Source organism: Channa argus, unplaced genomic scaffold (assembly GCF_033026475.1).
Source record: "Channa argus isolate prfri unplaced genomic scaffold, Channa argus male v1.0 Contig057, whole genome shotgun sequence".
Lineage (NCBI taxonomy): Eukaryota > Metazoa > Chordata > Actinopteri > Anabantiformes > Channidae > Channa > Channa argus.
In genome coordinates, this window is record NW_027125276.1 from 159916 (window position 1) to 177823 (window position 17908).

General features: G+C 42.2%; 10 pseudogenes; all 10 read right to left on the bottom strand.

The window, feature by feature from the left end:
* Positions 1–541: 541 nt before the first annotated feature.
* LOC137119477 (5S ribosomal RNA) lies at positions 542–660 on the bottom strand (annotated as a pseudogene).
* Positions 661–1513: 853 nt separating this feature from the next.
* LOC137119497 (5S ribosomal RNA) lies at positions 1514–1632 on the bottom strand (annotated as a pseudogene).
* A 1830-nt stretch (positions 1633–3462) lies between these two features.
* LOC137119478 (5S ribosomal RNA) lies at positions 3463–3581 on the bottom strand (annotated as a pseudogene).
* Positions 3582–4435: 854 nt separating this feature from the next.
* On the bottom strand, positions 4436–4554 carry LOC137119404 (5S ribosomal RNA; annotated as a pseudogene).
* An 853-nt stretch (positions 4555–5407) lies between these two features.
* LOC137119400 (5S ribosomal RNA) lies at positions 5408–5526 on the bottom strand (annotated as a pseudogene).
* Positions 5527–7359: 1833 nt separating this feature from the next.
* LOC137119372 (5S ribosomal RNA) lies at positions 7360–7478 on the bottom strand (annotated as a pseudogene).
* An 853-nt stretch (positions 7479–8331) lies between these two features.
* LOC137119401 (5S ribosomal RNA) lies at positions 8332–8450 on the bottom strand (annotated as a pseudogene).
* A 1833-nt stretch (positions 8451–10283) lies between these two features.
* On the bottom strand, positions 10284–10402 carry LOC137119374 (5S ribosomal RNA; annotated as a pseudogene).
* An 853-nt stretch (positions 10403–11255) lies between these two features.
* LOC137119438 (5S ribosomal RNA) lies at positions 11256–11374 on the bottom strand (annotated as a pseudogene).
* Positions 11375–12231: 857 nt separating this feature from the next.
* On the bottom strand, positions 12232–12350 carry LOC137119480 (5S ribosomal RNA; annotated as a pseudogene).
* Between the last annotated feature and the right edge of the window lie 5558 nt (positions 12351–17908).

Genomic DNA, 17908 nt, shown 5'->3' on the forward strand with positions numbered 1-17908 from the left:
CCACAGAAAGTGTTAGCTAGCCTGATAGAAATAAACAAACCAAAAGATAGTCGCTAACCCTAACTCCCTAATGTGAAAACACTCCAAAGAAAATGGCAGTTCACCCCTACAGATTTAATACTATTTACAAAATATACAATTTATAAACAAAACCACGGCACAAAACCTAACAATTCAAAAATGCTAAATAAGGTTTGGAAACCAAGAACAGCAAACAGGTGCTGATGCCAGAAAGAGCCTCGCTAGCTGTTGGGAACCGTACTTTTAAAACTCCAGGAAGTGTAGGATGGACCAATCAGCTTCCTGTAGTGCCCCCCAATCCAGCCAATCAGGCAGGGCACCTATAAGAACAACAAAATAAAAACAACACATATGGCCAGGACCGTAACATGGTCTACTAGTAATGAAGCACGATGGTTGGCAAACCAATAAAGTAGCAAAACAGCAATGAAAGAACAAAATTTGATGAAAATATAGAACAATTTCTATGAATAAATAGGCAGTAACACCAGCTTGTGCTGCCCGTAAACCCAAGCAAAAAAGCTTACAGCACCTGGTATTCCCAGGCGGTCTTCCTACCAAGTACTAACCAGGCCCGGCTCTATTTGGCTGCCGAGATCGGACGAGATCGGGCGCTTAGAGAGCGGTGGGGCCGTAAGCTGCATTTGACATCATCAACAGCTCTTAAAAACGCTGGAGAAGCAGAATGCATGACACTTGCTAAGAAGAAGATAAATGTGGCAAAGTACAAAGTACTATAACTGTACTGGTCTGTTACGCCCCTGTCTAGGGGGTCAGGGTGCAACATACAAAGATAAATTAGCATGTTCCCTCTCCGATCCCCAAACCAAAATCCAGGATCGAGATGTTCCAACAGAATGATATTTATTTCAAACGAAAGAAAGTGACAAACAAAAAATGACACAACTCAGGGCGAACCAAGGCCAACATAATAAACAAAATAAGCCATTTCCCACAGAAAGTGCTAGCTAGCCTGATAGAAATAAACAAACCAAAAGACAGTCGCTAACCCTAACTCCCTAATGTGAAAACGGTCCAAAGAAAATGGCAGTTCACCCCTACAGATTTAATACTATTTACAAAATATACAATTTATAACAAAACCACGTCACAAAACCTAACAATTCAAAAATGCTAAATAAGGTTTGGAAACCAAGAACAGCAAACAGGTGCTGATGCCAGAAAGAGCCTCGCTTGCTGTTGGGAACCGTACTTTTAAAACTCCAGGAAGTGTAGGATGGACCAATCAGCTTCCTGTACTGCCCCCCAATCCGGCCAATCAGGCAGGGCACCTATAAGAACAAGAAAATAAAAACAACACATATGGCCAGGACCGTAACATGGTCTACTAGTAATGAAGCACGATGGTTGGCAAACCAATAAAGTAGCAAAACAGCAATGAAAGAACAAAATTTGATGAAAATATAAAACAATTTCTATGAATAAATAGGCAGTAACACCAGCTTGTGCTGCCCGTAAACCCAAGCAAAAAACCTTACAGCACCTGGTATTCCCAGGCGGTCTTCCTACCAAGTACTAACCAGGCCCGGCTCTATTTGGCTGCCGAGATCGGACGAGATCGGGCGCTTAGAGAGCGGTGTGGCCGTAAGCTGCATTTGACATCATCAACAGCTCTTAAAAACGCTGGAGAAGCAGAATGCATGACACTTGCTAAGAAGAAGATAAATATGGCAAAGTACAAAGTACTATAACTGTACTGGTCTGTTACGCCCCTGTCTAGGGGGTCAGGGTGAAACATACAAAGATAAATTTGGATGTTCCCTCTCCGATCCTCAAACCAAAATCCAGGATTGAGATGTTCCAACAGAATGATATTTATTTTAAACGAAAGAAAGTGTCAAACAAAACATGACTCTACAACTCAGGGCGAACCAAGGCCAACATAATAAACAAAATAAGCCATTTCCCACAGAAAGTGCTAGCTAGCCTGATAGAAATAAACAAACCAAAAGATAGTCGCTAACCCTAACTCCCTAATGTGAAAACACTCCAAAGAAAATGGCAGTTCACCCTTACAGATTTAATACTATTTACAAAATATACAATTTATAAACAAAACCACGGCACAAAACCTAACAATTCAAAAATGCTAAATAAGGTTTGGAAACCAAGAAAAGTAAACAGGTGCTGATGCCAGAAAGAGCCTCGCTAGCTGTTGGGAACCGTACTTTTAAAACTCCAGGAAGTGTAGGATGGACCAATCAGCTTCCTGTACTGCCCCCCAATCCGGCCAATCAGGCAGGGCACCTATAAGAACAAGAAAATAAAAACAACACATATGGCCAGGACCGTAACATGGTCTACTAGTAATGAAGCACGATGGTTGGCAAACCAATAAAGTAGCAAAACAGCAATGAAAGAACAAAATTTGATGAAAATATAGAACAATTTCTATGAATAAATAGGCAGTAACACCAGCTTGTGCTGCCCGTAAACCCAAGCAAAGAAGCTTACAGCACGTGGTATTCCCAGGCGGTCTTCCTACCAAGTACTAACAAGGCCCGGCCATAATTGGCTGCTGAGATCGGACGGGATCGGGCGCTTAGAGAGCAGTGTGGCCGTAAGCTGCATTTGACATCATCAACAGCTCTTAAAAACGCTGGAGAAGCAGAATGCATGACACTTGCTAAGAAGAAGATAAATGTGGCAAAGTACAAAGTACTATAACTGTACTGGTCTGTTATGCCCCTGTCTAGGGGGTCAGGGTGCAACATACAAAGATAAATTAGCATGTTCCCTCTCCGATCCCCAAACCAAAATCCATGATCGAGATGTTCCAACAGAATGATATTTATTTTAAACGAAAGAAAGTGACAAACAAAAAATGACACAACTCATGGCGAACCAAGGCCAACATAATAAACAAAATAAGCCATTTCCCACAGAAAGTGCTAGCTAGCCTGATAGAAATAAACAAACCAAAAGACAGTCGCTAACCCTAACTCCCTAATGTGAAAACGGTCCAAAGAAAATGGCAGTTCACCCCTACAGATTTAATACTATTTACAAAATATACAATTTATAAACAAAACCACGGCACAAAACCTAACAATTCAAAAATGCTAAATAAGGTTTGGAAACCAAGAACAGCAAACAGGTGCTGATGCCAGAAAGAGCCTCGCTAGCTGTTGGGAACCGTACTTTTAAAACTCCAGGAAGTGTAGGCTGGACCAATCAGCTTCCTGTACTGCCCCCCAATCCGGCCAATCAGGCAGGGCACCTATAAGAACAAGAAAATAAAAACAACACATATGGCCAGGACCGTAACATGGTCTACTAGTAATGAAGCACGATGGTTGGCAAACCAATAAAGTAGCAAAACAGCAATGAAAGAACAAAATTTGATGAAAATATAGAACAATTTCTATGAATAAATAGGCAGTAACACCAGCTTGTGCTGCCCGTAAACCCAAGCAAAAAAGCTTACAGCACCTGGTATTCCCAGGCGGTCTTCCTACCAAGTACTAACCAGGCCCGGCTCTATTTGGCTGCCGAGATCGGACGAGATCGGGCGCTTAGAGAGCGGTGGGGCCGTAAGCTGCATTTGACATCATCAACAGCTCTTAAAAACGCTGGAGAAGCAGAATGCATGACACTTGCTAAGAAGAAGATAAATGTGGCAAAGTACAAAGTACTATAACTGTACTGGTCTGTTACGCCCCTGTCTAGGGGGTCAGGGTGCAACATACAAAGATAAATTAGCATGTTCCCTCTCCGATCCCCAAACCAAAATCCAGGATCGAGATGTTCCAACAGAATGATATTTATTTTAAACGAAAGAAAGTGACAAACAAAAAATGACACAACTCATGGCGAACCAAGGCCAACATAATAAACAAAATAAGCCATTTCCCACAGAAAGTGCTAGCTAGCCTGATAGAAATAAACAAACCAAAAGACAGTCGCTAACCCTAACTCCCTAATGTGAAAACGGTCCAAAGAAAATGGCAGTTCACCCCTACAGATTTAATACTATTTACAAAATATACAATTTATAAACAAAACCACGGCACAAAACCTAACAATTCAAAAATGCTAAATAAGGTTTGGAAACCAAGAACAGCAAACAGGTGCTGATGCCAGAAAGAGCCTCGCTAGCTGTTGGGAACCGTACTTTTAAAACTCCAGGAAGTGTAGGATGGACCAATCAGCTTCCTGTACTGCCCCCCAATCCGGCCAATCAGGCAGGGCACCTATAAGAACAACAAAATAAAAACAACACATATGGCCAGGACCGTAACATGGTCTACTAGTAATGAAGCACGATGGTTGGCAAACCAATAAAGTAGCAAAACAGCAATGAAAGAACAAAATTTGATGAAAATATAGAACAATTTCTATGAATAAATAGGCAGTAACACCAGCTTGTGCTGCCCGTAAACCCAAGCAAAAAAGCTTACAGCACCTGGTATTCCCAGGCGGTCTTCCTACCAAGTACTAACCAGGCCCGGCTCTACTTGGCTGCCGAGATCGGACGAGATCGGGCGCTTAGAGAGCGGTGGGGCCGTAAGCTGCATTTGACATCATCAACAGCTCTTAAAAACGCTGGAGAAGCAGAATGCATGACACTTGCTAAGAAGAAGATAAATGTGGCAAAGTACAAAGTACTATAACTGTACTGGTCTGTTACGCCCCTGTCTAGGGGGTCAGGGTGCAACATACAAAGATAAATTAGCATGTTCCCTCTCCGATCCCCAAACCAAAATCCAGGATCGAGATGTTCCAACAGAATGATATTTATTTTAAACGAAAGAAAGTGACAAACAAAAAATGACACAACTCATGGCGAACCAAGGCCAACATAATAAACAAAATAAGCCATTTCCCACAGAAAGTGCTAGCTAGCCTGATAGAAATAAACAAACCAAAAGACAGTCGCTAACCCTAACTCCCTAATGTGAAAACGGTCCAAAGAAAATGGCAGTTCACCCCTACAGATTTAATACTATTTACAAAATATACAATTTATAACAAAACCACGGCACAAAACCTAACAATTCAAAAATGCTAAATAAGGTTTGGAAACCAAGAACAGCAAACAGGTGCTGATGCCAGAAAGAGCCTCGCTTGCTGTTGGGAACCGTACTTTTAAAACTCCAGGAAGTGTAGGATGGACCAATCTGCTTCCTGTACTGCCCCCCAATCCGGCCAATCAGGCAGGGCACCTATAAGAACAAGAAAATAAAAACAACACATATGGCCAGGACCGTAACATGGTCTACTAGTAATGAAGCACGATGGTTGGCAAACCAATAAAGTAGCAAAACAGCAATGAAAGAACAAAATTTGATGAAAATATAGAACAATTTCTATGAATAAATAGGCAGTAACACCAGCTTGTGCTGCCCGTAAACCCAAGCAAAAAAGCTTACAGCACCTGGCATTCCCAGGCGGTCTTCCTACCAAGTACTAACCAGGCCCGGCTCTATTTGGCTGCCGAGATCGGACGAGATCGGGCGCTTAGAGAGCGGTGTGGCCGTAAGCTGCATTTGACATCATCAACAGCTCTTAAAAACGCTGGAGAAGCAGAATGCATGACACTTGCTAAGAAGAAGATAAATATGGCAAAGTACAAAGTACTATAACTGTACTGGTCTGTTACGCCCCTGTCTAGGGGGTCAGGGTGAAACATACAAAGATAAATTTGGATGTTCCCTCTCCGATCCTCAAACCAAAATCCAGGATTGAGATGTTCCAACAGAACGATATTTATTTTAAACGAAAGAAAGTGTCAAACAAAACATGACTCTACAACTCAGGGCGAACCAAGGCCAACATAATAAACAAAATAAGCCATTTCCCACAGAAAGTGTTAGCTAGCCTGATAGAAATAAACAAACCAAAAGATAGTCGCTAACCCTAACTCCCTAATGTGAAAACACTCCAAAGAAAATGGCAGTTCACCCCTACAGATTTAATACTATTTACAAAATATACAATTTATAAACAAAACCACGGCACAAAACCTAACAATTCAAAAATGCTAAATAAGGTTTGGAAACCAAGAAAAGTAAACAGGTGCTAATGCCAGAAAGAGCCTCGCTAGCTGTTGGGAACCGTACTTTTAAAACTCCAGGAAGTGTAGGATGGACCAATCAGCTTCCTGTACTGCCCCCCAATCCGGCCAATCAGGCAGGGCACCTATAAGAACAAGAAAATAAAAACAACACATATGGCCAGGACTGTAACATGGTCTACTAGTAATGAAGCACGATGGTTGGCAAACCAATAAAGTAGCAAAACAGCAATGAAAGAACAAAATTTGATGAAAATATAGAACAATTTCTATGAATAAATAGGCAGTAACACCAGCTTGTGCTGCCCGTAAACCCAAGCAAAGAAGCTTACAGCACGTGGTATTCCCAGGCGGTCTTCCTACCAAGTACTAACAAGGCCCGGCCATAATTGGCTGCTGAGATCGGACGGGATCGGGCGCTTAGAGAGCAGTGTGGCCGTAAGCTGCATTTGACATCATCAACAGCTCTTAAAAACGCTGGAGAAGCAGAATGCATGACACTTGCTAAGAAGAAGATAAATGTGGCAAAGTACAAAGTACTATAACTGTACTGGTCTGTTACGCCCCTGTCTAGGGGGTCAGGGTGCAACATACAAAGATAAATTAGCATGTTCCCTCTCCGATCCCCAAACCAAAATCCATGATCGAGATGTTCCAACAGAATGATATTTATTTTAAACGAAAGAAAGTGTCAAACAAAACATGACACTACAACTCAGGGCGAACCAAGGCCAACATAATAAACAAAATAAGCCATTTCCCACAGAAAGTGCTAGCTAGCCTGATAGAAATAAACAAACCAAAAGACAGTCGCTAACCCTAACTCCCTAATGTGAAAACAGTCCAAAGAAAATGGCAGTTCACCCCTACAGATTTAATACTATTTACAAAATATACAATTTATAAACAAAACCACGGCACAAAACCTAACAATTCAAAAATGCTAAATAAGGTTTGGAAACCAAGAACAGCAAACAGGTGCTGATGCCAGAAAGAGCCTCGCTAGCTGTTGGGAACCGTACTTTTAAAACTCCAGGAAGTGTAGGATGGACCAATCAGCTTCCTGTACTGCCCCCCAATCCGGCCAATCAGGTAGGGCACCTATAAGAACAACAAAATAAAAACAACACATATGGCAAGGACCGTAACATGGTCTACTAGTAATGAAGCACGATGGTTGGCAAACCAATAAAGTAGCAAAACAGCAATGAAAGAACAAAATTTGATGAAAATATAGAACAATTTCTATGAATAAATAGGCAGTAACACCAGCTTGTGCTGCCCGTAAACCCAAGCAAAAAAGCTTACAGCACCTGGTATTCCCAGGCGGTCTTCCTACCAAGTACTAACCAGGCCCGGCTCTATTTGGCTGCCGAGATCGGACGAGATCGGGCGCTTAGAGAGCGGTGTGGCCGTAAGCTGCATTTGACATTATCAACAGCTCTTAAAAACGCTGGAGAAGCAGAATGCATGACACTTGCTAAGAAGAAGATAAATGTGGCAAAGTACAAAGTACTATAACTGTACTGGTCTGTTACGCCCCTGTCTAGGGGATCAGGGTGCAACATACAAAGATAAATTAGCATGTTCCCTCTCCGATCCCCAAACCAAAATCCAGGATCGAGATGTTCCAACAGAATGATATTTATTTTAAACGAAAGAAAGTGACAAACAAAAAATGACACAACTCAGGGCGAACCAAGGCCAACATAATAAACAAAATAAGCCATTTCCCACAGAAAGTGCTAGCTAGCCTGATAGAAATAAACAAACCAAAAGACAGTCGCTAACCCTAACTCCCTAATGTGAAAACGGTCCAAAGAAAATGGCAGTTCACCCCTACAGATTTAATACTATTTACAAAATATACAATTTATAACAAAACCACGTCACAAAACCTAACAATTCAAAAATGCTAAATAAGGTTTGGAAACCAAGAACAGCAAACAGGTGCTGATGCCAGAAAGAGCCTCGCTTGCTGTTGGGAACCGTACTTTTAAAACTCCAGGAAGTGTAGGATGGACCAATCTGCTTCCTGTACTGCCCCCCAATCCGGCCAATCAGGCAGGGCACCTATAAGAACAAGAAAATAAAAACAACACATATGGCCAGGACCGTAACATGGTCTACTAGTAATGAAGCACGATGGTTGGCAAACCAATAAAGTAGCAAAACAGCAATGAAAGAACAAAATTTGATGAAAATATAGAACAATTTCTATGAATAAATAGGCAGTAACACCAGCTTGTGCTGCCCGTAAACCCAAGCAAAAAAGCTTACAGCACCTGGCATTCCCAGGCGGTCTTCCTACCAAGTACTAACCAGGCCCGGCTCTATTTGGCTGCCGAGATCGGACGAGATCGGGCGCTTAGAGAGCGGTGTGGCCGTAAGCTGCATTTGACATCATCAACAGCTCTTAAAAACGCTGGAGAAGCAGAATGCATGACACTTGCTAAGAAGAAGATAAATATGGCAAAGTACAAAGTACTATAACTGTACTGGTCTGTTACGCCCCTGTCTAGGGGGTCAGGGTGAAACATACAAAGATAAATTTGGATGTTCCCTCTCCGATCCTCAAACCAAAATCCAGGATTGAGATGTTCCAACAGAACGATATTTATTTTAAACGAAAGAAAGTGTCAAACAAAACATGACTCTACAACTCAGGGCGAACCAAGGCCAACATAATAAACAAAATAAGCCATTTCCCACAGAAAGTGTTAGCTAGCCTGATAGAAATAAACAAACCAAAAGATAGTCGCTAACCCTAACTCCCTAATGTGAAAACACTCCAAAGAAAATGGCAGTTCACCCCTACAGATTTAATACTATTTACAAAATATACAATTTATAAACAAAACCACGGCACAAAACCTAACAATTCAAAAATGCTAAATAAGGTTTGGAAACCAAGAAAAGTAAACAGGTGATAATGCCAGAAAGAGCCTCGCTAGCTGTTGGGAACCGTACTTTTAAAACTCCAGGAAGTGTAGGATGGACCAATCAGCTTCCTGTACTGCCCCCCAATCCGGCCAATCAGGCAGGGCACCTATAAGAACAAGAAAATAAAAACAACACATATGGCCAGGACTGTAACATGGTCTACTAGTAATGAAGCACGATGGTTGGCAAACCAATAAAGTAGCAAAACAGCAATGAAAGAACAAAATTTGATGAAAATATAGAACAATTTCTATGAATAAATAGGCAGTAACACCAGCTTGTGCTGCCCGTAAACCCAAGCAAAGAAGCTTACAGCACGTGGTATTCCCAGGCGGTCTTCCTACCAAGTACTAACAAGGCCCGGCCATAATTGGCTGCTGAGATCGGACGGGATCGGGCGCTTAGAGAGCAGTGTGGCCGTAAGCTGCATTTGACATCATCAACAGCTCTTAAAAACGCTGGAGAAGCAGAATGCATGACACTTGCTAAGAAGAAGATAAATGTGGCAAAGTACAAAGTACTATAACTGTACTGGTCTGTTACGCCCCTGTCTAGGGGGTCAGGGTGCAACATACAAAGATAAATTAGCATGTTCCCTCTCCGATCCCCAAACCAAAATCCAGGATCGAGATGTTCCAACAGAATGATATTTATTTTAAACGAAAGAAAGTGTCAAACAAAACATGACACTACAACTCAGGGCGAACCAAGGCCAACATAATAAACAAAATAAGCCATTTCCCACAGAAAGTGCTAGCTAGCCTGATAGAAATAAACAAACCAAAAGACAGTCGCTAACCCTAACTCCCTAATGTGAAAACAGTCCAAAGAAAATGGCAGTTCACCCCTACAGATTTAATACTATTTACAAAATATACAATTTATAAACAAAACCACGGCACAAAACCTAACAATTCAAAAATGCTAAATAAGGTTTGGAAACCAAGAACAGCAAACAGGTGCTGATGCCAGAAAGAGCCTCGCTAGCTGTTGGGAACCGTACTTTTAAAACTCCAGGAAGTGTAGGATGGACCAATCAGCTTCCTGTACTGCCCCCCAATCCGGCCAATCAGGTAGGGCACCTATAAGAACAACAAAATAAAAACAACACATATGGCCAGGACCGTAACATGGTCTACTAGTAATGAAGCACGATGGTTGGCAAACCAATAAAGTAGCAAAACAGCAATGAAAGAACAAAATTTGATGAAAATATAGAACAATTTCTATGAATAAATAGGCAGTAACACCAGCTTGTGCTGCCCGTAAACCCAAGCAAAAAAGCTTACAGCACCTGGTATTCCCAGGCGGTCTTCCTACCAAGTACTAACCAGGCCCGGCTCTATTTGGCTGCCGAGATCGGACGAGATCGGGCGCTTAGAGAGCGGTGTGGCCGTAAGCTGCATTTGACATTATCAACAGCTCTTAAAAACGCTGGAGAAGCAGAATGCATGACACTTGCTAAGAAGAAGATAAATGTGGCAAAGTACAAAGTACTATAACTGTACTGGTCTGTTACGCCCCTGTCTAGGGGATCAGGGTGCAACATACAAAGATAAATTAGCATGTTCCCTCTCCGATCCCCAAACCAAAATCCAGGATCGAGATGTTCCAACAGAATGATATTTATTTTAAACGAAAGAAAGTGACAAACAAAAAATGACACAACTCAGGGCGAACCAAGGCCAACATAATAAACAAAATAAGCCATTTCCCACAGAAAGTGCTAGCTAGCCTGATAGAAATAAACAAACCAAAAGACAGTCGCTAACCCTAACTCCCTAATGTGAAAACGGTCCAAAGAAAATGGCAGTTCACCCCTACAGATTTAATACTATTTACAAAATATACAATTTATAACAAAACCACGTCACAAAACCTAACAATTCAAAAATGCTAAATAAGGTTTGGAAACCAACAACAGCAAACAGGTGCTGATGCCAGAAAGAGCCTCGCTTGCTGTTGGGAACCGTACTTTTAAAACTCCAGGAAGTGTAGGATGGACCAATCAGCTTCCTGTACTGCCCCCCAATCCGGCCAATCAGGCAGGGCACCTATAAGAACAAGAAAATAAAAACAACACATATGGCCAGGACCGTAACATGGTCTACTAGTAATGAAGCACGATGGTTGGCAAACCAATAAAGTAGCAAAACAGCAATGAAAGAACAAAATTTGATGAAAATATAGAACAATTTCTATGAATAAATAGGCAGTAACACCAGCTTGTGCTGCCCGTAAACCCAAGCAAAAAAGTTTACAGCACCTGGTATTCCCAGGCGGTCTTCCTACCAAGTACTAACCAGGCCCGGCTCTATTTGGCTGCCGAGATCGGACGAGATCGGGCGCTTAGAGAGCGGTGTGGCCGTAAGCTGCATTTGACATCATCAACAGCTCTTAAAAACGCTGGAGAAGCAGAATGCATGACACTTGCTAAGAAGAAGATAAATGTGGCAAAGTACAAAGTACTATAACTGTACTGGTCTGATACGCCCCTGTCTAGGGGGTCAGGGTGCAACATACAAAGATAAATTAGGATGTTCCCTCTCCGGTCTCCAAACCATAATCCAGGATCGAGATGTTCCAACAGAATGATATTTATTTTAAACGAAAGAAAGTGTCAAACAAAACATGACACTACAACTCAGGGCGAACCAAGGCCAACATAATAAACAAAATAAGCCATTTCCCACAGAAAGTGCTAGCTAGCCTGATAGAAATAAACAAACCAAAAGACAGTCGCTAACCCTAACTCCCTAATGTGAAAACACTCCAAAGAAAATGGCAGTTCACCCCTACAGATTTAATACTATTTACAAAATATACAATTTATAAACAAAACCACGGCACAAAACCTAACAATTCAAAAATGCTAAATAAGGTTTGGAAACCAAGAACAGCAAACAGGTGCTGATGCCAGAAAGAGCCTCGCTAGCTGTTGGGAACCGTACTTTTAAAACTCCAGGAAGTGTAGGATGGACCAATCAGCTTCCTGTACTGCCCCCCAATCCGGCCAATCAGGCAGGGCACCTATAAGAAAAAGAAAATAAAAACAACACATATGGCCAGGACCGTAACATGGTCTACTAGTAATGAAGCACGATGGTTGGCAAACCAATAAAGTAGCAAAACAGCAATGAAAGAACAAAATTTGATGAAAATATAGAACAATTTCTATGAATAAATAGGCAGTAACACCAGCTTGTGCTGCCCGTAAACCCAAGCAAAAAAGCTTACAGCACCTGGTATTCCCAGGCGGTCTTCCTACCAAGTACTAACCAGGCCCGGCTCTATTTGGCTGCCGAGATCGGACGAGATCGGGCGCTTAGAGAGCGGTGGGGCCGTAAGCTGCATTTGACATCATCAACAGCTCTTAAAAACGCTGGAGAAGTAGAATGCATGACACTTGCTAAGAAGAAGATAAATGTGGCAAAGTACAAAGTACTATAACTGTACTGGTCTGTTACGCCCCTGTCTAGGGGGTCAGGGTGAAACATACAAAGATAAATTTGGATGTTCCCTCTCCGATCCTCAAACCAAAATCCAGGATTGAGATGTTCCAACAGAATGATATTTATTTTAAACGAAAGAAAGTGTCAAACAAAACATGACACTACAACTCAGGGCGAACCAAGGCCAACATAATAAACAAAATAAGCCATTTCCCACAGAAAGTGTTAGCTAGCCTGATAGAAATAAACAAACCAAAAGATAGTCGCTAACCCTAACTCCCTAATGTGAAAACACTCCAAAGAAAATGGCAGTTCACCCCTACAGATTTAATACTATTTACAAAATATACAATTTATAAACAAAACCACGGCACAAAACCTAACAATTCAAAAATGCTAAATAAGGTTTGGATACCAAGAACAGCAAACAGGTGCTGCTGCCAGAAAGAGCCTCGCTAGCTGTTGGGAACCGTACTTTTAAAACTCCAGGAAGTGAAGGATGGACCAATCAGCTTCCTGTACTGCCCCCCAATCCGGCCAATAAGGCAGGGCACCTATAAGAACAACAAAATAAAAACAACACATATGGCCAGGACCGTAACATGGTCTACTAGTAATGAAGCACGATGGTTGACAAACCAATAAAGTAGCAAAACAGCAATGAAAGAACAAAATTTGATGAAAATATGGAACAATTTCTATGAATAAATAGGCAGTAACACCAGCTTGTGCTGCCCGTAAACCCAAGCAAAAAAACTTACAGCACCTGGTATTCCCAGGCGGTCTTCCTACCAAGTACTAACCAGGCCCGGCTCTATTTGGCTGCCGAGATCGGACGAGATCGGGCGCTTATTTTTTTTTTTTTTTATCTTTTTATTATCAAAAATACACTTTACAAATTAACTATATACAGAGAAACATAAAGAAAAAGAGTAAATTCATTCGTCTTTTTTACAGTAAATCAGACAAATTAAAGCAAAACAAGCCTCTTCCCCTTTTTTTTTTCACATATTTGTATGCACATATATACATGTATACATACACATTTATACATACACACATATATATACATATATACATACACCTACATACACACATACATTCTTAAATATATACGCCCATATACTACAAGGTTAAATAAATTCACCCAAAATCGAAGTGCAATCTACCCTCCCCATCCAGCTCACATAAATCATTCCTTGCCCCCCACCTAGCTATAAACTCATCCTCATCCACTGAAAACAGAATTCTCATGTAATGTGTCACCATATTTTGAAAAAAACCCACCCTGTTTGTCCTTTTCCCCCCATACAAAGCATAATTCCTACCAACATACAACACATGACGTGCTACACTCAATAAAAAATTGATTAAACCAACATTACATCTTTTATCACCTTTTTGTTTCCCAAAGCACCACACCCAGTCCCATGCTTCCCCTTCTAACTTAGGCAGTTTACACTTATTGATTAACAACGTTTTAACCCAGTCCCTGAAATCCCGTGTGACTGTACAGTATAGCATAAAGTGGTTAAAATCTTCATCTTCCACCCTACAGACCGGACAGGTTCTCGCATACGTGCTTTTACTTATCTGGTGAAGGACGACAGAAACCAGCACCCTTCTGTGACGCAGCAGGAAGTTTGAGTTTGCTATTGCAGGGGGAAGCCACTTACTGTGTATATTTGTCCAAATTTCAGAGACGGGACGGGTAAGAAAGAGATGAGACCATGCAGTGTTTGCTGTAGGTTCTTGGAATATTTTGTTAATTAAAACCCTATACCAAAATTTTGATTGTAAATCTTGCAGTTTTCTGTTTTTGACGTCACAGGTCAGAGCAAAATCCAGCTCGTCGTCCTCCACCCGATCCTCATCCACTTCCGACAACCACTCTTTCCACTCTTGCGGCATTCGCTCTAATAAATCATCACAAAATCGAACAACTCTAGCCTTTTTTATATTAAACCCTTTCATCCTAATTTTACTAAATACCGCAAGAGGGCTAGGAGCCCCTGTCTGGTCTAAAACATCTTTAATCTGATGTAGCGCCTCAGTCAAGATGCCCCGACCGGCCTTACATCCCTCTCGGCCGCTGAGGCAGGGGTTCCCAAAGATGGGCTGGTTTAACACACTTTGTTTTGATGTAATTACACACTCTAACTGGGGCAGGATTTCCACCCATGCCTCAGCCGCCTCCTGGAAGAGTGGACATGTTCCCACAATAGGCCGGCCGAGTGTGACGCTACATAGATTGTAAAAGCCGCACATACCTCTTTTCAGTACATCATCATACAAATAATCCTCCCATATGTTTTTAGTTTTCCGGCTCAGCATTTTCTTATACAGTTTTATTCTTAATGACTTCAATTTCGCTTTTAAATTACACAGTTTGAGTCCCCCCTTTTTGTACGGCCCGACCAGTGTCTTATGTGCAATTTTCATTGCTCTCCCCTTCCATAGAAAATCCTCAATAGCGCTGCTCAGGCGTACCAGTACATCACTCGGCAGGTGACAAACCTGCATGGTGTAGACAAGTCTCGGCACAATTACTGCATTTATTACCGTGATTTTCCCTTTTAAACCTAATCCCCTCATTCTCCACAGTGCGAGCCTTGATCTACACCCCGCAACCTGCTCTTCCCAGGATCTACGACTGCTGTCTTCTGGTTGTGAGCCCAAATATACACCAAGTACTTTAACCTCAGGCCCGCCCCTTTTAAAATGCTGGCCTTCCTCCCCAAGAACAGTACCAGGCCCCAGGATCAAACTCGATTTGTCCTTATTTACCCGTGCTCCCGCAGCTTGCTCATATGCATCTAGATGTTGCAAAACCCTTCGCAAACTATCCCCATCCCTGACCATGATGTTAATATCATCTGCATATTGTGTTATTTTGAAATCAGTTCCTCTGGGCGACGTGATCCCAATTATTTGAGAGTCAGATATAATTGACTGTGCTAGAGGTTCTGCCACTATTGCATAGAGCATAGCTGATAGGGGGCACCCCTGTCTCACTGATCTTTCTAAGGGGACGGGATCTGTCACGAAGCCATTGCACTTCACGACACTAGTAGCTCGGCTGTACAGTAACTTCATCCACCCTCGAAAAGTTGGGCCGAACCCAAAAACCCCCAGACACTCGAAGAGAAAATCGTGACTCACTCTGTCAAATGCCTTCTCTAGATCTACATTAAGGTATATACCTCCTGTAGCCATTAAATTCTCCAATGAGAATTTTGTTGACAAAATGCAGTCAGCGATATCCCTCCCCGGAATGCTGTAAGTCTGGGTAGGCCCAACTATCGAGCCAATCACTCCCTTAAGCCTGAACCCTAGCACCTTAGCGAGGATCTTATAGTCAGTATTGAGCAGACTAATTGGCCTATAATTTGCCAGGTCATCTCTGGCGCCTTTGTTTTTATAAACTAGAGTGATCACACCCCTTAAAAAAGACTCCGCGCACCTGTTCTCCTCCTGCATGGCAGAGTATAGCCTGCAGAGGACGGGGGCCAGTATGTTGCTGAAATGTTGGTAAAACTCAGCTGAGAGACCATCCACACCCGGGCTTTTAGATGTATTAAGGTTTCCAATCGCTGCTCTCACTTCTTCAATCTGAATGTCACCATCACACAGAGCCGCATCCTCGTGACTGAGGGAGCAGCCAATTTTTCCTAATACTGTGTCCATTTGTGCTTTTTTAATATGTTGTTTGCTAAACAAATTAGCGTAGTAGTCTTGTATTGCTTGCAAAATATCCACTATATCAGTATGTGTGTTTCCATCAAGGTCTTTTATTTCTGGTATGTATGTTTTTGCCTGTTTCCTTTTTTCCAAACCTAGAAAAAAAGCAGTACAGCGCTCCCCTTTCAACATGTGTTGTGCTTTACTGCGGATCATTGCGCCTCTGCATTTTCTCTCATCTAACCGTCTCAGCTGCTCCCTCAATCCAAGATAGACATCCAAGGGACGGTCACACTCAGCCTCAATAAGCTCAAGCTCCTCTTTTAGATGATGTCTCAGCTCAGCCTCCTCTGTCTTTTCCCTCAGCCTCTTCTCTCTGCTCAGAGCGATACAACGCTTTTTAATTTTAAATTTGGTGCGCTCCCACCACTCAATGATATCCACGACATAATCACTCTCATCACATAGAGCAGAGAGAAAAGACTTCATTTTATCTTTAAAAACTTGATCTTCAAGGAGGGAAGTGTTAAAACACCACAGGCCCCCATTCCTTTGCATACCACCCTCCCCTAGAGTCACCTTTAAACAGGCATGATCACTCCAGGAACAAAAACAATATTTACACTCATTTAATTCTTGCACCAAACTCGACGCCAACAAACACAGGTCAATCCTGGATTGCTTTAGCCTGCCCAATACCACTTGCCTGCGCGAATACGCCCGGGTGCCGGGGTTCAGCACTCTCCACGCATCTATCAAATCACACTCATCCATCCATACAAAAACAGCCGATCTACTAATGTCTTGTTTAAATTTATTATTAACTCCTACGTCCGCCTTAGTCAGAGCAACATTCCAATCTCCTATCACTACCGAGCGATCATCTGTCCACCTTTTGCAGCGCTCAAAGAAACCTCTCCTTTCAGGTTCACTGTTCGGACCGTACAAATTCAGAATTCTATATTTTTTATTATAATGTATTATATCAATAACAATTAGTCTACCCTGTCCATCCTTAAAAATCTCCACAATACTCTCACACACACCCGGCTTTACAAAGATTGCCACTCCAGCAGTTTTGTCAGAGGAGAGGGAGTAAAAGAGCTCCCCTCTCCAAAAAGATTTTATAGTGTCTATTTTGTCCATGGACCACCTACATTCCTGGACACACAAGATGTCGCATGCCATTTCTCCACAGAGTTGCTCTATTTTCCCAATATTTGTTAACCCGTTTAAATTTTGCAATTGAAGCAGCATTATCAAGTAAACACCGATTAAAAAGGTCATTTCCTAAGCTGTTTTTTCCCTTTGCCTCTATTCCCTCCCTCACTCCTCCCTGATTTCTCTTGCTGTGTACGTTTTCTAATCTGCTTTATCTGCTGAACATCCATCTCCGAATCTGACTCTATACTGTCAGCCTGGGGAGCCAGCGGGGCCACATCAGAAGTGGGTATTTGAGTGGTGGATTCTACTTCATTTTGCGAGTGAGGCACATTCGGCTCAGGCCGGGGTGAGTCTAGCCAGCCCCCTTCAGGGCGACTCGCCGCATCCCCGCTCCAGTTCGCCAGCACATGATCCATACTGGATCCCAGCTCATCGACCCCCTCATTCCTTATGCCCTCTTGCACCAACAAGTCAGCACTCTGTGATACCATCTCATCTCCAAGCTCATTCTCACTCTCTGTCTCGCTACCCAGGGCTGGCTCCTCTGCAGGCCTGACATTACTCCTTTCATCATCAGAGATGGAGTCCCGGTTTACCACCCCTTCCCCTT